General features: G+C 52.8%; 1 protein-coding gene and 1 long non-coding RNA gene across 2 annotated transcripts in view; one reads left to right on the top strand and one right to left on the bottom strand.

The window, feature by feature from the left end:
• LOC128821200 (zinc finger protein 208-like) overlaps window positions 1-22,276 on the bottom strand; it is a 1,118,338-nt gene that overhangs the window by 701,287 nt on the left and 394,775 nt on the right. The window lies entirely within an intron of this gene.
• On the top strand, window positions 15,303-20,570 carry LOC128821223 (uncharacterized). Its single transcript, XR_008441051.1, has 4 exons — window positions 15,303-15,398; window positions 16,921-17,037; window positions 18,436-18,555; window positions 20,554-20,570. It is a non-coding gene; the product is annotated as an uncharacterized LOC128821223 (long non-coding RNA).

The raw sequence follows: 22,276 nt of genomic DNA, 5'->3' as shown, positions 1-22,276 counted from the left end.
TGGAAACTTCAGGCACACCAAGGAAACAAAGAAACAAGAAAACCAAACAAAATCCAGGCAATCAAACCAGAAATGAGCCACGAACTGTCCCGGTGTCTGTGTGTCCATGTTTGTCTGTATGTGTCTCTGGGTCTGTGTGTGTGTGTGTGTGTGTGTGTGCCTAAAGGACAGTGAGGGCAAGGATAAAAGGAATACGGCCTAAAAGCTAAAGAGAACTCAGCAGGACTTGACTGATAGCTTAGACTTCAGCGTTTAGCAGAAGAACAGCACTTAACAGTATTTAACCTTACTTATAACCTATTCAACTTAGCTTATAACTTATTTGAAACTTAACAACTTAGGAAAAGAACAACTCTCAGCAGCATTTAACTTAGCTTACAGCTTGTGACTTAACCTTACTTACAGGCCTGACTGACTCAACTATCCAAGGCACTCAAACCCCTCAGAGAGCAGCATTTCTGCCACATTTCCCCAGCACATGCACTCGTGTGTGCACACAGACACAAAGAGTCAGTGCAAGGCACCTGAGAGAAATTCCCCTGAGGGCAGGGAAATGCTCCCTGCCGAGGCTGTGGCATCTCCCCAGCGGGCAAAGGGTTGAGCCTGGAGGAGTGGGGGGATCGGCCCAGGCTCCGTCGTTGTTGGGGGATCCCCCGAGTGCAGCAAACGGGAGAGTTCCCGGATCGGAGACGCCCCAACCAGAGGGAGGTGGCTGGCCCAGGAGAGCTCCAAGGGGCTCCTTTTGGAGCACAGTTTGTAGGGCCCCAAGAGAGGGGCTTCAGTCCCAGCAATGGTTCATCCTGGCTGCACTTGGCATCAACAGCTTTCTTTGGCAGTGTGAGAACAGGGATGTTGTGCCACTGAGGGAACAAAAACAGTTCCCAGGGCTGCTCCTAAAGAAACCAGGAGCTCGTAGGGCAGCAGCAGTGCCTGGAGCAGACAGTGTTTGTGATGAGCTCCAGAGGAGCTGAGCCCAGGGGCTGTTGGCCAAGGCTGAGGCCCAAGGAGCATTTTCAGCTGGCAGGGCGGGCTGAGAAGGGGTGGGGGGAATGCACCAGCACAGGGCCCATGGAACCAAGGGACCATTGTGACACTGTGGGGCCTCATGGAATCATGGAGACCACTGTGACATTGCTGGAGCTCATGGAACCAAGGGGACTGTACTGACTCTGTGTGGCTCCATGGAATGTAAGGATCATTGTGACACTGTGAGGCCCCGTTGTGACACTGTGGCGCCACATGGAACCGTGGAGACCATTATGACACTTTGGGGTGTCATGGAAGCAAGGGGCCATTGTGACACAAGGGTCACCTCTCATCTGTCCCCAAAACCCTGGAGATGGCTCCATGCTTTCCTTCCCATGGAAAAGATCTGTCCTTCTTGGCCAGGTGCCCATGGCCATATTTGGGTTCCACCTCCAATAATCCCTATTGTGACAGACTGGAGGAGATTGTTGGCTTGAATCATTTTGTGTGGGGGGGAGGAAGGGGCAGGTCCAGCCTTGCCCTGCCCTGTCACCCCAGCACTGCCCTGCCCTGGAACCCCAATGCCCCCAGAGCCTCTCTCCCAGCCCAGCAGTGTCTGCCAGTCCCTGGCACAGCACAGGCAATGCTCCACAGCCACCTCTGGAGCCCCCAGCCCAGCTCCTGAGTCACCAAATGACCCCAAGCCCCAGCTGGGGGAAGGGCCCAGGAAGACCAAGGGGTATTCAAGGCTGACCACAAGGCAAGCACACATCTTCACCCTACCTCTTCTTGGAATTTCCATCTCAAGAACACTGGAATCCAGTAGCTGGTAGCTCTGTCTGTGCTTCTCCATATCTTATTTGTCTTTCTCTCTTTCTGTGTCTTCTTCTAATTCTCTCCTTTTGCAAATTTTGATTAACTTAAAATTGAACGGGCTTAGAGTTTGTGAATTTGAATGGCCCAAATTAATGCTCTGAGGAGTGCTTATTGATGATTGAATGTCATATTAAACCTTCTGCCAAAGTTTCTCTGATATTCTCAAGTTGCCACTAAAGGCTGTTTGGTTGTTTTGAGCTCCTGAGAATCTCTTGTTGGTATTTCTGCAGGACATCCAACTCAGAGGACACAAATGATTGTAACTCCTTTCAAATGTTTTCTAGAGAAAATTGTTTGGGGGATGGCAGTCAGGGCTTGTCTGTCCTGCTTGGCACAGCCCAGGCAGGGCTTTCACAGCCACATTCCACACTCCATTTCCCAGCTGTTGGTGCCCTTGGTGCCTCTGAGTTCTGCTTGCCCAGCCCCAGGGACACTCTCCTTGGCTGCCCATTCCCCCAGGCTCTCTGGGCAGGGATGGCCTCAGTGGGGGCTGCTGCCATCCTCAGCAACTTGGAGGCTGCTCCTGAATTTTCCTGCTCCAGAGGCTTGAAGTGTATTCAAACTGAATCTATCATATTTCAAAAGACAGTCAGAAAACATGTTTTAGGTCCTGTTTAGGTTTTTTTCCCTGTTAATACACGGCTATGTGCAATCTCCAATTGACACTGAATCCAAGTACCTCCTCATGCAGTTGGAATAGATAGGAAAATCAAGATCCTTCATGGATGACAATCAATCTGACTCTGTCCCTACTCCCACCCCAGCATTTCCCCCATCCAAGCCCTGGCACTCAGAGCAGCCTTGTGCAAATCTGAGCTCCCTGCAGCCCAGGCTGCACCTGCCGGTTTCAGCTCCTTGCCTCCAACTCCCACCTGCTTTCCTTGGAGAAGGAGCAGCCCGAGACACAGAGGGATGTTCATTTCTTGTCAGCCAACAAAGCCAAGGGAAGGCACAGCTCCACCAAATGCAAAAGTCCTTCTTCTGCCTGGCTCTGCCCTGCCCCTGATCCCCACAGCCTGTCCTGTTTCCTTCATCCCTCCAGTGCCAGGGACTTTGTGGGACAAGGGAGCTCTGCTCTGGCTGTGGAGGGAGGTCCAAGTGCAGCCACTGGAGTGGCAACCAGAACTCATCAGGTTTGTGTCCTTTGAGGGCCCAGGAACTGCTGAGACTCAGAGGTGCAGAAAACTTTCTCTTCATGGCCAACAGCAAAAATGTCAACATCATAAATTTTAATAAACATCAAAACCTTTCTCTCTGCTCCTTCTGACATTCCAGCAGCATCTGACATGTCCCTCGTCTACAAGGGATTGCCATACAGTGTCCAATTACAAAATCACCCTTTGGTAAACAAATCTCCATGACACATTCCACATGTGCACAACAGCAGGTGCAACAAGTGGAGATGAGAATTGTTCCTCATTCTTTTCTCTGATCTTCTCCCAGCCTTCCCCAGGAAAATGCCTGGGAAAGTCTGTGCCTGCTCTCTGTGGCCAGAGAGCTGCTGCCACAAGCACCGCAGTGGCAGCCCCAACATTCCCCTCTTTGTTACACCGCAGGGGTGGCAGCCCCAAATGTTCTCCTGTCTTTGACCCCACAAGGATGGCAGCTCCAGCATTCCCCTCTCTATGACATCACAGCCGTGACAGCCCCAGCGTTCCCCTGTCTGTGGAACCAGAGCAGTGTCAGCCTCAACATTTTCCTCTCTGTGACACCATAGATGTGGCAGCCCCAAGTGCCCCTCTCTGTGACACCACAGCAGTGGAAGACCCAGCGTCCCCTGTCTGTGACACCGCAGCTTTGGCAGCCACAACATTCCCCTCTCTATCACTCCACGGTAGAGGCAGCCCCAGTATCCTCCTCTCTATGACATCACAGCATTGGCAGCCCCAACGTTCTCCTCTGTATGACAACAGAGCAGTGGCAGCCCCAGCATTCCCATGTCTGTGATACCGCTGTGAGACAGCCCCAACATTCCCCTCTCTGTGACACCACAGCCCTGGCAGCTGCTGAGTTCCCCTGTCTGTGACACCACAGCCGTGGCAACCCCAGTGTTTCCCTTTCTGTGACACCCGAGCAGTGGCAGTCCCATTGTCCCTGTCTTGGTGACACCACAGCAGTGGCAACCCCAACCTTCCCCTCTCTGTGACACCACAGCTGTGGCAGCAGCACTCGATCAGAAGCAGCAGCCGTGGAACAACAGGGGAGCAGGGGAGGAGCAGAGAAGGAGCAGTGGAACAGTGGTGGATGAGCAGTGTTGGAGCAGCAGTGGAGCAGTGGTGGAGGAGCAGAGCAAGTGTGCTGAAACAGCACAACACAGCTTTTGAGCAGCAGTGGAGTGAGCATGGAAAAGGTGGAGCAGTGGTGGAACAGGAACTACAGCCATGGAATAGAGGTGGCACAGGCCCCGCAGCTCTGGAGCTGTGGGACACAGAGCGGCTCCGAGCGCTGCAGGAGCCGGCCCCGCACAACAGAGCGATCCCTTCAGGCTGACCCAGCGCGGGGGGCAGAGGCAGGAATTGCTGCTGGGCTGTGGAAGGTGTGGATCGAGTGCATTGAAGGATGACCTGGGGGTTTGATCCTGCTCATTGTGGCTGCTTTTGTGCTGCCAGGACGGTTCCAATTTGTCTGAAGTCATGAACTTAGAAGGAACTTGGGAGAAAATTTTTCAAACTGCCTTCTTTACTGCAGGGAAACACATCTGGGGAGAAGTTGCATGATTTCTGATTTGGGAACCAAAGTGGGTCAGTTATTGGCCTGTGGTTTTGTTCTAATCCAGGCACAATTTCCAAATTACTGCACTTTAGCGTAAGAAACAAGGAACGTGCCTCACCCATGCGATGCTGACAATGGGTGAAGAGCTTTTTGTGGTCCTAGTGCTGAAAAAGCAATTGGAATTCTTTTCCCTCCTTCCCCTTTTCTTCCTCTCTCTGGCAATGAGCCTTCAACTCTTCCTGCAGGTCTGCTTCCCATAATCTGCTCTGGACTTGGAATGTGCCAGATGAACAGAGGGAAGACAGAGATTAATGGACCATAAAAACTTCAAGCTTTCTCCTTGTAGCCGCTGAAGTTCAAGGACTTGGAAACTTCTGCTTTTTCAACTGTTCACCACATGCCACTCCTCTAACTTCTGCCCGGCCATAAAACCTTCCTGTGTCCCTGTTTGGGAATTCACACTCATATTTTTCAGGAGAACCACAGTGGGGGTCAAAGGTTTGGGTGCTGAAGCCTGTGGGAGCCTTGCCTGAGTCACAGAGAATCCCAGTGTCCGTGTTTGTTATTTTTTTCCCCCAGGACTACCCAGATGTTTGCCCCAGGTTCCAAGTAGGAAAAAAGAAGTGGAGAAGTGGTTCCCAAGACATGTCCATGGCTGCGATTCCTGTTTGACATAAGTGAAATTAGTGAAAGGCTCCTGCTTCTCTCTTTCCACAGGGACACTGTGGATGCATCTGGGATCTCTGGTGACCCAGCTGGGAAAACATTTCAGGCCACTGCCTTGACTGTTTGCTCTGGAACTTGCCCATGGGCAAAGATTTTCCTCTGGAATGTTGCTGCTTTGTGCTCCATTGATGAGAGAGCAGAGTGTCCCCGTGGGGGATTCTTGACTAGATGGACAAGTGCTATGATGTCATGGATGTGCTGACATCATCTTGAAAAGGAATTGTGCAAGACTCCGCAGTGTCCTAATTGGGGAACTTTGGCTGAGGCTTTGGCTGAACTTTGGTCCAGGCTTCCTTGGAGATCAGTGCCAGTCAGGGGGATGGAAGCGGATGGCAATGGACCCCGTGCTGACAGCCCAAGGAGAACGAGCTGGACATTCACGGAGGCTCCCAGTGTGGGCAGATTGGCCACCCAGATTTGGGGACCCCATGGGAATGTCCCTGCTTCCCTCAGGGCTCTGTCTCAGTTTAGCAGAATCTGTTCCTATGGCTGTGCAGCCTTTCAGGAAGGATGTGTTTTCCCTCTCGTTTCCAGCCACTGTCCCAGTCACAGGGAGTCAGCCTCTTGCTGCTCCAAGGAAAGGTGCTGGTGGCACAGCCCATGTGTCACCCCCAGTTCTGTCTGCAGCACTGGCGGCTTGGACATGAGGAGGTTGCATGGGGAACCTCCCTGTGGTGAGGAAGCTCAGGTACAGATCCTGGAAGGAAGCCCAAAGGCCCCAGAGCATTTCTGCAGGAGAACTCCTGCTCCAGTGTCTGTGAGGCAGAGCAGAAGGGCTGCTCAGACTTGCCACACTGCTCTAGGCAATTCTGCTTGGCAGGAACAAACCCCACAGATCCCCTCCCTGAGCAGCAAGAGGCCCTATGTCCATCCCAGCATCCAAAAGGGACAGTCAGGGCCCCTGGCACAGGTGGGATCAGTGGGCTGGCACAGCAGCCCCAAGGCAGCATCAAGGATGTGTCTCTGGTGGACACTGATGCACTGTGCTTGGAAACCCCCATTCCAAAGGGGCAGAATCCATCCATCTTTCTGGAGGCATGACAGGATGCCACAGACTGTCTGTGCTGGAGACCTAGGAAGGTCTCACTGGGAAGGAGTGGCCAAATCACCCTCGTGGGACTGGCACTGAGTCCCCATTCATCCTTGGCAGGGATGTCCAGGACCCATTCAGGAGCCCGTGGGCTTTTGTCAGTGATGCCTTGAGGATGGAGAAGGTTCAAGAGCTGTTTGTCTTGCCCGAGACCCCCCCCAAGGATCCTTCCCTTGTGGGGTTGCTGTTGGGTCCAAGAACAGCAGGTGGCCAGTGGGGCCGGGACAGGGCAGAAATGACAACATCACATCCCCTGGGACTCCCCGGTTCCCTTCCAAGAGCTGATCTGCACCGGGAGAGAAAAGCATTGCTCAAGAAGTCTCACACACCCTTGAATACTCCCACCTGACTAGGGCAAAAACCTAATGGAGAGTGGAAGATGATCCTGGGCCTTGAAAAGCATCTGCTGAGGGCACAGCAGCACTGAAAGAACTGAAGCACAGAAGGGCTCTCAGGAGAGCAGAGTGAGAAAGAGAAATGGGTGTCCAGAGCAGCAGAGCAACAGGCACTGGGATGGGGCCATGTGGGACAGCCTGTGCTGGCCGATGCCATGTGGCCTGCTGAGGCTGGAAGGCATCCAGAGCACCTTGCTCTGCCAACCCTTGGCTCTGGCCAAGCTTCAAACCAAGTGCCTCCTTGCCAAAAAGAAAAAAGACCAGGGGCTGGAAGGAAAACTGATCCCAAGATGAGTCACCAGCCTGATAAGGATAACACCAGCTGGGAAACACCAACCGACAGAGGGAGGGGCAGCTGCAGCCCCATTATCTCAGAACCCTCAGTGCATGGCTATCAGCTGGGACAATTCACACCTTCCCAGGGGCATTCAAGCACTTACTAGATGGCCAGGAGATACAATCAACAATCAAGCAATCAGTGCAGGACTGCTTCTGATGCCTTGAATCAAGAAGCCAGAGAAGAACAGCAAGCAAAGAGAAGAGAAAAATGGGGAGCCAGGAAAAAGGACCAAGAAGACCTTTTCAAAAGTGGATGAAAATAAGAGCACTTAAGAAAAGTAAGTTGAGTACTGTTTGTCTTATAGCTACCCTTTTTACTCCTTTTAAAATACAATAACCAAACCTTTTAACAGCATATTATTAACTATTTTGCAACAGTTTCTACCCTATTTTTGACAATCCAGAGGGAAAGCTCTTCTCCTATAAAGAAGAGAAAGAAAAAGAGCTGTGCAGCACATCCTGCGTAGGAGATGGTGCTGGTGTCCCAGAGGGAATTGTGCATGGCTTTGGGGACAGCGGTGCAGATGGAGCCCAGGTGGCTGAGGGCCAGGTTGAGCAGGAAGAAGAACATGGGCGTGTGCAGGTGGTGGCCGCAGGCTCCGGCGCTGATGATGAGGCCGTTGCCCAGGAGGGCAGCCAGGGAGATGGCCAGGGAGAGGCAGAAGTGCAGGAGCTGCAGCTGCCGCGTGTCTGCCAGTGCCAGCAGGAGGAAGTGGCTGATGGAGCTGCTGTTGGACATTTGTGCTGTCTTGGCATGGGCATCTGTAAAAAAAGTAATCCTGGAATAGGTGAGTTTGGAGAGGACTTTAAATATCCCAGCACAGCTTGGGGGTGTGAAAAATGCCAATCACTTCTTTTAAAATTTATTAAAGTTTAATAAAAATAAAATGGTTACAAAAATAATAATACAAGTATAGTAATAAAAGTTAGACAATTAGAGTTAGGACAATTTATGAGACAATAACAGCAAAGAGTTACAGCCCGGGCTGGGTACCTCTCTCTGGACAAAAACGAGCCAGAAAAAGGACCCCATTAAAAGAGAATTTACTCCTTTAGAGGGGTAACCTGTTGCATATACAAAACACTTCATGATTTTGCATATATTTTATTTAAAACAAGAAATTCATATGGTACTTGTCAAAAAGTTTCTGTTAATCCCCAGGTGCCTTGGAGTCTAAGTCAGGCTAGAAGAACTTTGTTTCTGTTGATAAGGAAAACCAAAAATTCCTCTTCTCTGGAAAATTTAGGGGTTTCTGTAATTGTTATCTTTGTGTGAAGAATTCCTTGATTATCTTCTCCTTTTCTAATAAAAAGAAGATCTCACACACATAGTTTCTATTTTAACTACTAATGCTTAATTTTGATTACAAAACTACATTTACTATATTATTAAAATGTTAATACAGCATAACTTTCAGCATAATACATATAGTAAATATGTGTGTAGAGGTATATAATATGGGTTTTTCACAGGGGCACATTTCCCCCACTGCCTGCCCAGGACTCTGCTGCCTGGAGCTGTCCCTGCCAGCAGCTGCTTCCCTGAGCCCTGGGCTGGGCCCTGCCTGAGCTGCCAGAGCCCAGCCCAGCCCTGGGGGCTCAGCTCTGCCCTACAGAGCCCTCCCAGCTCAGGCACTGCCCAGGGGCAGCTCTGGCTCTGCAGCCTCTGATGGCAACGTCAGAGCAACCCTGAGCAGGCTGGAAAAGCAACACAGATGCTTCCTCTAAAGGCCCTGTTCTTATTTCTGTCACTGCCTGCTTTATTCAGATCTGAGAGAAAACTTGTTTATTTTTCTTCACCTGAACTGAGACGTATATCTATGTACAATTTCTCATCCAGACATCCCAGAGCAGTAGATTGAAAAAGAAGGATTTTCCCATTTATGCAGCCCCTGCCTTGCTGTTCTCCCTGTAGAATCTACTTGGAAATGTTCTGCAGTTCAATGCCGTGCTGGGAGCAGTCCTGAACAATGCAGCATCCTCAGCACACAAGGAGAACACTTCCAAGCCTTACCAGTGGTCTCCTTGCAGCCAGATCTTGTCCCCCAGTGCTGTGAGAAGCACCCAGGGCTAGCTGAGAGCTGTCCCTGGCAGGCAGCAGAGGCCCTGACCTAGCACAGCGCCCTGGGCTGCAGGACCCTGCTCTGCAGGACAGCCCTGGGCACCCCTGGCCTCAGAGAATGGACTCACAGAGTCTGTGGGCATTGGGATGTTCCAGCCTTAGGAGAACACTGCAGGAGCTGCAGCTGCATTGTCCTGCAGCCAGAGGTTCCTGTGTCAAGGGCTGGCAGTGATTGTGCCCCAGGCACTTCTCAGCACCTTCCCAGCCCTGACTGATTGAAGCTCTCTGTGCCTCTGGGCTGTGCCTGGGCTGGCTGCAGGCAGTGGCCCAGCCCTGCTGGGCTGTGCACAGGAGCTGCCAGGCCACACAAAGCCTTGGGCTGCTCCAGGCTGCTCCTGGGGGACGTCTTGCACCACAGCCCTGCCCTGGGAGAGAAATTCCTTTCTCCTGCTGTCCAGTCTGGGCCCCTCCAGCTGCCCTTGGGGCCATTATTTCCTTCTCATGCTTATCTCCTCTAGGAAGAAAAGCTCCACCATCTCTGAAACCACCCTTCAGCCCCTCCCAGGCTACTCCTGTTCTCTCCTCAGTCTCCACGCCACTGAGCCCAGAGCCCGCAGCCTCTACCTGCTGGTTGTGTGATGAGGCCTCCAAACCCCATCTTGGGAGATTTTTGGGTCCTCTCCAAGGTCTGTGAAAATGGAAAAATAGTGGTCCAAGGTATTTTCTCCCAAATCTTGCAGTGGCAGAACAAGGGTCAATATCTCTAAATTACCTGATGTAGCTGGGCGTGTGTAATCAATTCCCATCTCTTAGAAGTGATACAGTTATCTTCTGTTAATTGACCAGTTTTCTTTATCTCTTCCACAACCAATCTTTCCTGCAGGAAATATCTTCTCTTAATGGGCCATTGAATGTCCCTGCAGGACTGAGAAAAATGACATCATCCCATTGTGAGATGCTCCGCCCAGGGGGAGGGGCCAAGCATTCCTGCCTGGATATAATCTCCGACTTTGAAGGCCATCGGCATCTTTTCCCACTGCATTCTCAGTGGAGCAGCTTTTCTTCTCCACTGGATTCCCAGAGGAAGATTCCCAACAACACCACCACTGGACCTTCAGAGGAAAACTTCAGCCTTCTACAGGATCATTGCTTCAACACAACAACACCTGTCATACTGCAGGAGGACTGCAGCCCCCATTTCATGGGACTGCTGCCAACATCCTGACCCACAGGGTGCCAAGTCCTATTCTGACTCAGTCAGTGGTTTTTATTTTGTGCTATCGCATTTGTGTTTTTCTAGGAAAGAACTGTTATTCCTATGCCCATATTTTTCCCTGAGAAACCCTTAATTTCAAAATCATCATTATTTGCAGGGAAGGGGTTTCCATTTTCTATTTCAAGAGAGGATCCTGTCTTCCTTAGCAGACAGCTGTCTTTTCAAACCGTGACAATGCCCCAGGACACCCAGGCAGGTGAGGAGGAAGTCACTGCCCCTTTCCCCCCCTCTCCTGCTCCATCTCCCAGCCCAGCATTGCCCCCGGCTGCAGGACAACCCCGCTGCCAGCGCCGACCGCCCGGGGATGCACTGGGTGCATCTCCTTCCCCTTCCCTCTGGCATGGAGGCAAATCCCATCCTGTCCTTGTTCTTCCTCCCCCAGACAAGGAGCTGAAGATGGAGACCAGGGAGGACGAATCCCCGCAGCAGAGCCTCATGGAAGAGGCCGTTTCGAGTGGTTCCACAGTGCTGGAATCCAATGGGGAGGAAAAGCCCCAGAGATCCCGCAGGAAGAGGGGCTCCAAATCCAGCCCAGAGTGCTCTGAAGAGAAAAGACCCAGTCTGTGCCAGGAAGGTGGACAGAGCTTCAGCCGGAGCTCGGAGCTGGTGGTAAATGAGCAGTTTCATGACAGGGAGAAGCCCTACAAGTGCTTGGAGTGTGGGAAGAGCTTCAGCCGGAGCTCCAACCTGATCCGCCACCAGATGATCCACACTGGGGAATGGCCCTACAAGTGTGGGGAATGTGGGAAGGGCTTCAGCTGCAGCTCTGAGCTGATCCGCCACCAGATGATTCACACTGGGGAACGACCCTACAAGTGTCCTGAGTGTCAGAAGAGGTTTTGGATCAGCTCCCATCTCATCCTGCACCAGCGGATTCACACCGAGGAGAGGCCCTTCCGCTGCCCCGACTGCAGGAAGGGCTTCAAGCAAAACTCCCACCTCATCAGCCACCGGCGCATCCACACCGGGGAGAAGCCCTACGAGTGTCCCCAGTGTGGGAAGAGCTTCTCCAGGAACTCTCACTTGACTGAACACCAACGGACACACCAGTAAGGGAAGGCCTGCAAATGGCCTGACTGCAGGAAGAGCTTTGTGCACTGCTCCAGGTTCATCCCCCATTGGAGGACCAACGTTGGGAAGAGCCCTGGTGACCCATGTTCCCTATGAGCCATGCTGGGAAGAAACCTGTCTCTTTTCCTGCCTCTGGCAATGACATGATGTGGGCTCAAAGAACATGAGGGTTTGGCTGTGGTGCTGTCATAACATTCACTCCCACCTCAGGTCATTGCCAGGGGCAGGAAAGGGACTCTCTTTCTCTCTCTCCTGAGGAGGAGGGTGTCCTTTCCAGGTAGGAGGGAATAGGTGGCTGGGAAGAGACAGTCGGTGGTGGTGTAGTTTTCTTATCTCTTCTGTGTTCAATATTGTTTGTGTTCCTATTTCTTCCTTATGTGGTTGCTGTTCCCAATAAATTGTTCTTATCCCAGCCGGGGATCTTTGCCTTTTGTGCTTTCCATGGGAGGCGGGAGGGCAGCGAGTAGCAGAGCGGTTTTAGCAGGAGCAGGAAATTGGGGAATCCCATTCCTAAACCCTGGCTGGTGGAGACTGAGCATCCCAGCTGGTGCCAGCCCTGGTGGCCATGGCAGCAGCCTTGGGAGCGGGTCCCTGGCTGGGAGCTGTGGGAACCTCTTCACTCTGGTGCCCAGGGACAGGAGTGGAGGGAGCGGCTGCAACTGAGATGGGGCAGGCTTAGGTTGGATCTCAGGAAAAGGTTTTTCCCCAGAGGCTGTGGGGACATTGACCAGGCTCGCCAGGGAAGGGTCACAGCTCCAGGGCTCTCTGCGCTCCAGCAGCGTTTGGACAGCGCTGCCAGGCCCAGGCTGGCATTGTTGGGGTGTCCTGTGCAGGGCCAGCAGCTGGACTCGAGGATCCTGATGGAAAACCCGGATGGCTGGGACTAGGGGTCCCGGGTGTTTTCGGTGTTGAGGAAAGCAGGGGCTGGCTGCTGGGAAAGGCAGGAATAGGGGTCCAGGGGGTCTGTGGGCGAAGGAAAAGGGGGCTCTGGGGGCTGAGAGAGGCGGGATGGCCGGGAAGGGGGTGCAGGGGTTGTTGGTGCCGGATAAGGGGGTGCAGGGTGGAACCCACGCCGGGAATGGGGGTGCGGGGGGATGGCGGCGCCCAGGAATGGGGGTTCAGGGGCCCCTCGGTGCTCCGGAACGGGCGATCAAAGAGTCCCGGTGCCGGGGGTCCCTCTCACCTCTCGCCGCCCCCCCCGGAGCCCCAGGAGCGCCCCCAGCCCCAGCGCTGGAGCCATCGCTCTGCTCCGCTGCGGCCCCGCCCCCAGAGCCGCCTCCGGCCCCGCCATTGGCGCCGCTCTTTGCTGCCCGCCAATGGCAGCCCGAGGCTGCAATGACGTCACCGGGCACCGGGCAGATCCCGGCGGCGCAGGGCGGGAAAGGCCGAAGCAAAAGTGCCCGAGGGAGCGAGGGGGGAGGGGACGGGGCAATTCCAGAGAATTCCCCGGGATCCCCTCCTGGCATCCCCCGGCAGCTCCTCGGCCGCTCCCTGCGGGACCCCCGGGCCGGGCTGGGCTCAGCTGCCGGGCCCTGCGCTCCAAGCCTGCCTGGAACCCGCCGCCTTCGGCCCGAAGCGGGGCAAGCCCCGCCATCCGCGGATCCATTTTTTCCTGCGGCTGCGGCTCCCAGCCCCGGCGGAGCAGGAGCGGGCGCTGGGACTGCGATCCCTGGCTGGCGATCCCCTTCTGTGCCTCTCGCTCTTCTCTCCCTTTCCTTGGGGCGATCACAGATCGCAGAGCGGCTGCAGAGCCCCGTGCCCAGGCCGGGTTTCCCAGCAAAGGGAGGCCTGGGGGTGAGGTGCCCCGGGCTGGCCGGGAATGGGGGTCCGGGGGTGGCCGGAGTCAGGGAAACGGGGGATCCAGGGGCTGCCAGAGGAGGAGAGCCGGCAAAGGGAGTGCAGGGGATGTCAGGGCAGGATAAGGGGGTACAGGGGGTCCTGGAAGTGGGGAAGGAGCTGCGGGGGGGTCCCGCAGGACCCCAGGAATGGGGATTCCAACGGGGTCCCAGGGGGGCTCCCCGAAGCCGCTCCCAGAGGGGAGCAGGAGCTGGGGCAGGACTCTGGGGAGAGAAAAGGGGGTGACCCCGGCATGGGGGGACATGGGGGAGTCAGACGCGCTCCCAGGGGGGACACGACCCCCGGACCCTCCTCCCCTTCTCCCGCAGGGGAAGCTGAGCCCCAGCCCAGCAGACGAAGCCCAACACGAAGCCCCCGAGCCCCGGCAGCATCTTGGGGGGCGTCCGGCTGCAGCTCCGGGGGCGGGAGGGGCAGGATCTGGGAAACGGCAGCGGCTGCCGGGAGGGACCGGCGTGGACTGGGACAGGCTGGGATGGACTGGGACACCGGGATACAGCGGGACACACCGCACCCAGGACTGGGACCCACAGGGAGCAGGATCAGAGCACACTGGGACCCAGCAGGACCAGAACTGGGGCAACAGGGATCATAGTGGCACCAACCCGGATTGATTGGGAGTGGCTGAGAGTGACTGGGATCATACTGCTGGAAACTGGAACCTTACTGGGCTGAGTGGATGTGACTGGGAATGACTATGAGTATGCTGAGGTCATCTGGGATGTACTGGGAGTGTCTGTAACTGTACTGGGAGTGACTGGGAACACACTGAGAGCAACTGGGAGTGACTGAGTCTACACTGGGGGCAACTGGGATTGATTGGGACCATGCTGGGGAAGACTGGGATCATAGTGGGCTCATACTGGGATCATACTTGGAGTGACTGGGTCTATGCTAGGGGCCACTGAGAGCAACTGGGATCATCCTGGGAGTGACCAGGATGATACTGGGAACATAGTGAGTGTAACTGAAAGTGGCTGGGAGTGACCTGAGGGGAACTGGGGGAACTGGCTGAGCTGGGGCTCAGGGCTGTTCTCCCCCAGGGCTGCCCCAGGTCCTGCTGCCACCCCCAGCCACAGAGCCGAGGGACAGGGACAGGGCACAGCCGAGGGACAGGGCACAGCCGAGGGACAGGGGCGTCTCAGTGCCGGCCGGGCAAAGGGGTAAAAGGACGTCTCGGTTCTCAGGAATGGGAGTGCAGGGGGGTCTCAGGGTCACAGAAATGGGGGGGCAGGGACGTGGAGAGGAAGAAGGGAGTTGTAGGGAGTTGTGGAAGAGGGGACAGTGGGAGCCACGCCGCTCCGGCGCCTCCTGAACTCGCAGCACCCTCCTGTCCCCTCCTGTCAGGGAGTAGTGCAGAGCCAGAAGGTCCCCCCTGAGCCTCCTTTTTCCCAGGCTGAGCCCCTTTCCCAGCTCCCTCAGCCCCTCCTGGTGTTCCAGCCAGGGTAGAATACTAGTGCTACCCCAAGAGCAATGGATAGGCCTGCCAGGGGTGCCTTTATCACCACATTTGAAGCTTTCCTAAATACTTGGAGAAAAACTCTTCAGAAAGCACCAAAGTCAAGTCAGTAGCTCAAGTGAGAATCGCCTTTGAAAATCGCTGCGGCTCGGCCCGGCCCCGCCCGGCCCCGACGATCGGGTGCCGTGGGTGCCTGGTAACCGCGAACGCGGCGGCGGCGGCGGCTGTGACGTGCGGGGCTGCTGTGCTGCGGAACAGCTCAGTGGCCACAGACCGCGCTCCTGGCTGCTTGTGCCAGCCTGGGCTCGTGCAGGCGGCTACACTCGCCATTCACAAGCGAATTGTTCGCAGAGCATTGGACTCTGCAAAGGATTCCTCAAAACGCAGAGCATTTGTATCTGCAAAAGATTCCTCAAAACGCAGAGCATTGGTCTCTGCCAAGGATTCCTCAAAACGCAGAGCATTGGACTCTGCACGGGATTCCTGAATTTGCAGAGCATTGCTCTCTGCACAGGATTCCTGAATTTGCAGAGCATTGGTCTCTGCACGGGAGTCCTGAATTTCCTTTGAAGGTAAAGATTGACTCAAGTTGAACTTTTTGGTTTTGTCTCATCTGGGCTCTGAAAGAGAATGCCAAAGGGAAGTACAGGATGTGATAATGCCAGTCTTCTGGTGCAGCAGTTCAGTGAGTGGATGAATGACATATGGTCTACTGATTGTGCTTTTTTTTCACTGAGGAAATGCAACATTTTCTAAATGTGCTAGTCTATAGTTTTTTTTCCTATAGTGATTGCTTAAACTGCTTAAAGGTGAAAGAGTTCTGGTCAAGTTTCAGTGGGTTGTTATCATCTGGTTATTAAAATTATTAGGGAGATGCCTCTGAATTGAGCTGCAAACGAGACCATATGCCAAAGTCAATAGTCTGGATTTTATGTAACAGTAAATGTGAGGAAGAGAGAGAGAAAGAAATAGAAAAAGGGGGGGGGGGGAATGGGGGGTTGGGAAGAGGGAAGAGAAAGAGAGTGACAGAGACAGATTAGGTAAAAAATGTCACCATTCCATAGATCCCATCAGCATACCATAAAATCCTCTTCTGGTCTTCTCTGTGGTGAGGTCTCGCAAAAGGTAAGACTCCAATGGATTAAGGCAGATTTGGGCAAGGTGGGACCTCCCAGGTACCTCCTTGGGGCGGGGCAAGTCTGCCTCTGTCTATTGCTACTTTCAAATAATATCACATGTTTAGCACCAGAATATCCTTGGAGTCTGCCATGAATTGGGTTCTGGATTTTCAGATCTGTTGTGTTACTTTGCATGCCCTGCAGTCACCTGGTGCAAGGCCTCTGGAATGGGTCTGGGGGTACTTTGGAGGTCTTTGATCGGAGGTTTGTGTGCAAACCTGGCCTCAGTAGACGAGTCTGTGCCTATGAATTCCCCACCCTGAACCCAGACAGAGCTGATTTTCAGGACAGCTGCTGGGTTTGGCTTTGTTGTGGATAGGTTTTTCTCCTCAGCCTTGTTTACTTCTCCCCAGACCTGAGATAACCGGACAATAGTGTCACCTTTGGCTTGTTCTGAGTTCCCTTAGGCAGCTTAGCTCACAGTCCAAAGTTGCAGTCAGGAGGCGTTTTCAGGGAAGGGTGGGCTTGGGTGGTCGCAGCTCCTTTATACAGTTTTGTCACAATGGGCAGAAAGTCCTTTATAACAATATTTAAGCCATTTGCCATAACATTCCAGTCTCTCAGAAGTCCTGTGAGGAGCAGCTGAGAGAGCAGGGGTGGTTTAGCCTAAAGAAGAGGAGATCCACTCTAGCTCTTTTTAAGTATTTAATATTTAAGCTACAGCTTGGTCTCTTCTAACTATTATTAATGTTCAGATTTTTAGCTCCCGGTCTCAGTAGGATCCATCTCTGAATTGCACAACATAGCCATATAGTTCCAGTAAAGTCCAACTAGAGGCCTGACAATACTAGCTACTTACACCAATCAAGCATTTAGCTACATTCAAATGCTATAAAATTTTTAGCACCAGTATATGCCTTGAATCTGCCAGGAATTGGGTTCTGGATTTTCAGAGTTCCATTGTTGCTCCTTCCAGTTTCATTGAGGCTTTGTCACTCATCTGGGATATCCTCCCTTCAAAATGGCTTCTGGATTCCCAAAACAGACACCGACACCTCGTCCTTGGTCCAGGGAAATGCTGAAGTCTTTTACTGTAAGTAGCCCCTGGGGCTGTGTTAAGGCTGGAAACTCCCCTCGCGTCCCTCCTCTCCCTGCCCCTGTTGTCCAGCAGCGCTGTGAAGCTGCAGACCCCCTCCCCACCTCTTTGTGCCCTGCTCCTGTTGGTGGGGGCTGTCCTGGTGCAGTAGGGAACGCCGTGTGTTGCCTCAGGCTCTTGCCTGGCTGTGCCACCGGAGCCAAGTTAAAGCAATGTGCAGCTGAAGCCCGGAGCGTGTGTTCTCTCCCTTTCCCTTTGCCACAGCAATTCCTTCTGTCAGGCTGGGCACTCACCTGTGCTGTGTAGTAAGCACATTTCTCTCTCTCTCAAGATTTTTCATCCAGGTGCACAGAGAAAAAGAAAGAGAAAACAATTTCTATTTCTGCTCCTTGTTTTTCCTATGTGGATTGTGTTTAGAAAATTGTTCACCTAGAGTGATTACTTAATTAGAGTCTAGTGACAATTGTTTGAACCTAATAACCAATCAGATCCACCTGTGGCTAGACTCTCAAAAACAAAGTCACAAGTTGTTAGTTAGTTAGTTAGATATCTAGTAGTTAGAATTGCCACAGCAATTCCTTCTGTCAGGCTGGGCACTCACCTGTGCTGCTCTCACCAACCTGCCCTTGGGCACCTGGGCATGTTGGTGGGGGGAAGCTCAAGCTCTGCCCAAAGCCTTGAGAGACACGGCTGGTCCCAGCTAGAAGAGGTTCCAAGCCAGCTGTTCTCTCTCATCTCCTGTGTGGGCGCAGATCCAGCCCTGCAGGCAGCGCTGGAGTCAGGGCCACAAAGGTCCCTTGGGGTCTGGAGCTCACTGGACTGAAGATGCCCCACTGCTGAGGCTCTGTCAAGGAGATCCCTCTGTTTTCTTCTGTGGAGGGGCCCGTGAGCCCAGACCGAGAAAACAAATGCTGATGAACAGAGAGAAGGAAAACTTGGACACATTCCTGTGCACCTCACTCTTGCTACAACGTTCCTTTCTTGCCTCTCTTGGACTCACACAGCAGCGACATCTCCTTGCTGGGAGTTCTGAGTGTTGTGCAGGGATGGGGTTAGGGGAGTTCTGAGAGCTCCTCCCCACTCTCTGAAAAGGTCACTGCCTCAACCCAATGAAACTAAAGAGGAAACAAATGCCCAAAGAGCAGAACTCCCCCAAGATGTCACATTAAATCACGGAGAAGCTAATGGGATAGGGCCATGTGGTTGGAGTATGTGTATTGCACTCTGTACTAATAATTTATTGGTGCTAAGTATTTCAGCAGGAAAATTCCAGGGCTTCCAGGACTGTCCTAGACTATGTGTTCTCAAATTGTTCACCAGTGCCACTCGTTCAAGCCAAGCCTTTCTGAACAAGCCCATCTCTGAGGCTCTCGCTGGTTTATTTTTGGCTTTCAGCTGCGTCCCTCTAAGTCCCTGTGGGAAAAGTTTTTCAGCATGAAGAAGAAGATCGAAGCCAGGAGGAGTATTCTGCCCAGCATTAACCCAGTTCTAGACAAGAGTGAGCCTCATCAGAAGGTAGCCTTTTCCTGCTCTTTTCCTTTCTGTTTGATGTGAAGTTTGAAGAGGGTGTGTGCTTGTGACAGGCTTGCCTCCAGCAAAATACCTCAGTGTCCAGGTCCTGTTGTCAGTGCAAACTGCTGGTAGTGGTGGACTGGGAGTCCTGATCTGCACTGAGCCAACACAAATAACCTCTGCTGAAGCTGCCTAAATTGCTAAAACAGTGGGGGGAAGGCTGGGGACACAAAGGCACAAAGTTGCTATTTGCCATTCTCCTGCTGAAGTAGCCACCTCTTGCTTTGGTGTGGTCGCCATCAAATGCTCGGGGTCACGGGATTCCCTCCAGAGTGGCAGCGTTGGCCTTTGAAGGCCGAGGACCTGCAGTAACTACTTCAGATTTAACAAAACAAACGGCATGAATGCTTTGGGGTGGAACAATGCGTTGGACCCTGACGGGGTGTTAGATTTTGCAGGCTGCCAGATGTGCAGGGGACTCGCCCTGGGCAGAGGGGAACGGATGTGCTTTATCTGCATCAGTGCCTACCTAGAGGTGTGTTTAAAGCTGCTTTTCTGGCAGGACTGGCTCAGTCTAAAGCACAGTCCAAAGGGGTAGGTGAGCGAGGTGGGCTGTTGAGCAGGAAAGTGGCAGCAAGAGACATGTAAGACACTGGGTAAGGATTGCCCTGGAGAGGGGCGTTGGGAACACCTCAGGGAAGGGCACAACTGAGGGACAGGGTGCTGCAGCCACTCCCTTCAGCAGCCTGTGCCTCCTGTGGAGTCACACAGGAGACCTGCTTGTGTCTCTGGAGTGACAGCAGTGTGGCTGGAGAAGGCAGACAAAGCAGGGCAGAGTTTTCTCAAAGCAATGTCTCTGCTCCAGAAGCATTTGCTGTTGTTGTGTCATTCCAGACATGCCTCTACAATGGTATCATGTCAGATAGCAATAATCACAAGAAAGCACCCATTTAAAGCACATGGAAAAAGGAGATACCAACTCTACTTTCACCCAAGCTGCTGAGAAAATAACTGAACCTTATCCTCATTCAGCATTCACCTCATTTGTCTTTTTCCTAACTTCTGTGTTACTTTATTTTTGCATTCCCTCTGTTTGAAACGCACTAACTTTTAAATACAATGAAAGGGGACAAAATCATCGAAGCAAAAGAAAACTATTTCTTAGTAAAGATTCAGCTGCGCTGGGCATGGCTGCTTCCCCCTGGAGACAAACAAACACACCCTCAGAGGAAATGGCAATCTTTCTATCCCCTTTATAGCCGGCCAGGGCGGTCCCTGTCCCCTTTCCCCTTGGATGGGTACTTGGGAACTTCCATTCTGTCCAACTGCCAGCTCTTCTGTCTCCTCCCCTCTCATTCTGCTTCCTTTTGGTCAGGTCTTCAAGCCCATCCCTCTCTGAGCAACACCCAACAAACCAACCTGAACAAATTCAAACCACAAACAACACAGAGAACCAACACATTCCATGATTTCACTTAATAACCTTTTGGCTGCAGCAAAACGTCACCTTATCTCTCTCACCTCCTCTGGTACTCTTCTCTTCTTACTGATGTTGAAGTTCTAGATCAAAAAAGGTATTTGCAGTTGTGTGGGCCTTGGTTTCCCTGTCTCAGAGTAAAGGACATCCCAAAATCGTTTCCCATGGAGTCTGATGTAAATTTGTGGGTTTTACTTACTCCACGAGTGCTCACGCAGTGCCCCAGAGCTCTGTGACCACACGGGCCCAGGGCTGTGCTTCAGGTAAGTGCTGCCTGGCATTCTGGAGAAGGAAACCTGGAGAAATACACCCCAAAAGAGCAGCTTGCCTTGCGCCTGCTCTGTGTGGCCCAGCAGCTCTTGGTCAGCTCAGAGCAGAGGTGGGTGAGCCACTGTTTGCCCAGTGTGGGCTGGGCAGACGTGCTCACCCCGAGCCTGTACTTCACTGGGGGTCAGTGTAAGGGATCCTTCATGAACCTTCCTCCCAGCAGCTGAACCTCTCCCTGCTCTCTCTCGCCTCTCCAGCTGTCGTCAGTTCCCCTGAAGCAGAGCTTGTTTCAGATTTCCCCACCAGAGGTGGTATTTCAGAACTTTGTCACCCATGAGGTCTCTGAAATGGTGCTGTCTATCATGAATAAAGACAAGGTAAGTGCTGGGGTGTGGAGCTTTAACACTGTGCTGGAAGAGAAGAGTGCTGTCATTCCCAGAGTGTACAGCAAAGCAAGTTATCTGCTGCAGCACATCCACCAGAAAATGTCTCAGCACCTTTGTTCTGCAAGGTGGTGGAAATCTTACTCTGCTGGGAATTGTCCCCTGATTTTGGCCATGTGTTGATGGTATCTATCCCAGAGGAGCTGCCTTCTCTTGAAAGCTCTGGATTGATAGGAGTGTTGAGGGCTGTGCAGTTCTTACCTGCTCTCATGCCTTGCCTTGAGTGTGTGCCACATCCTGTGTCTCCTTGCTTAATCTTGGCTCCTCTGCCTCTCTCAGCCTGTTTGGCTCCCTTTGTGCAGCTCACAGTCAAAGCTCAGGGGCTGAGTCTTCTCCACTTTATGCTGGAATCACTTCTCATTAATGGCACTGGCACTGCAGGAAGTGTCTTCTGAAACAGCCCTGGAATCAGGCTGAGGTAGCAGAAGCAGCAGGAGGCTTTAGGTGCCACTTCAGGCCCCTGCTGGGCTTCATCCAGCTCTGCTCAGGTTTTCCAAAAGCACCATGGTGCTCTGCTTTCCCTTTGGAGAACCTCAGCACATCCAAAGCCATGTGCTCCTGGAGGTTTTCACCGTCACTTGAAGAAATTGTGATTGTTTTGCAGTTTCCCAAGAGAGTTGAGAGGGAAAAAGCTGAAAAATGTCAGCAGTTGCGTTCCACTGTAAAGAGGAAAACTGAGACCATTTGAATTTCAGTCAGGGCAACATTTTCTCAAATGAGCCTTGTGCCAAGAGTAGGCTGATGGCAAGAGACGGGAGGGAGTCAAAGTCATCTGGTTTAGACTTTTTGAGAGCATTTTGGTGCTCGGGGGTTGATATCTGTGTGCTAGAAAATGCATGTTTGCTGTGTCTGTGTGTCCCAGAGGGCAGAACCTGGCCTGCTGGCTGCAGGCAGGAATGCCCAGCAGCCCAGCTTGCCTGCACAGGCAGCAAGAACCCCTGGAGAGACAAGACTGGCTATTGATACTGGAACCACACTGTGAGTCGGTGCTGGTCATGTTTCTCCAGGCAGAAAATGCCTTCGAAGCCCACAGTCGGTAGGCACAGCCTGTCTGTGTTTCCGTCACTTTTGGCAAGCTGATTGCTCCCATGGTTTTATGATTCTTCCTTGCTGCTTTTCTGCCCATTCAAATTCTCTTTGCCATCTCCTCATTTTAGGGGTTGTCTTGCTGTGTTCCTTTTGGTTTTCAGGTTTGCTTTATTCCCAGTAAGGCCACAGTGTTTGGTCTCCTCTCTTGCTGGTCTGCCTGCATGACTGTATCCCCAGAACTGCCCTACCCAAACCAGATCTGCTAGAAGGGAATTTCTTCCTTCCCCCAGGATAACGTGCTAGTTTGCTTTCAGGCAGCACATTCCCCCTCTGGAACACGACTACTGCATGGCTGGGTGCAGGCAGGAGCCAGCAAGTTTTTTGGCCTGTTGAATATGCAGATGACTTGGTTCAGGTGCTCTGTCTCCATCCTGCTGGTGCTGACCTGCTCGGCCCTTCCTTCCCACCAGGCAGTGCCCTACTGCCCCTGGCCAAAATGCTGGACCCA

This window comes from Vidua macroura, chromosome 36, assembly GCF_024509145.1.
Source record: "Vidua macroura isolate BioBank_ID:100142 chromosome 36, ASM2450914v1, whole genome shotgun sequence".
In the NCBI taxonomy this organism is placed as follows: domain Eukaryota; kingdom Metazoa; phylum Chordata; class Aves; order Passeriformes; family Viduidae; genus Vidua; species Vidua macroura.
Note: the sequence above shows the minus strand (reverse complement) of the source record. Positions and strands in the feature narration are given on the sequence as shown.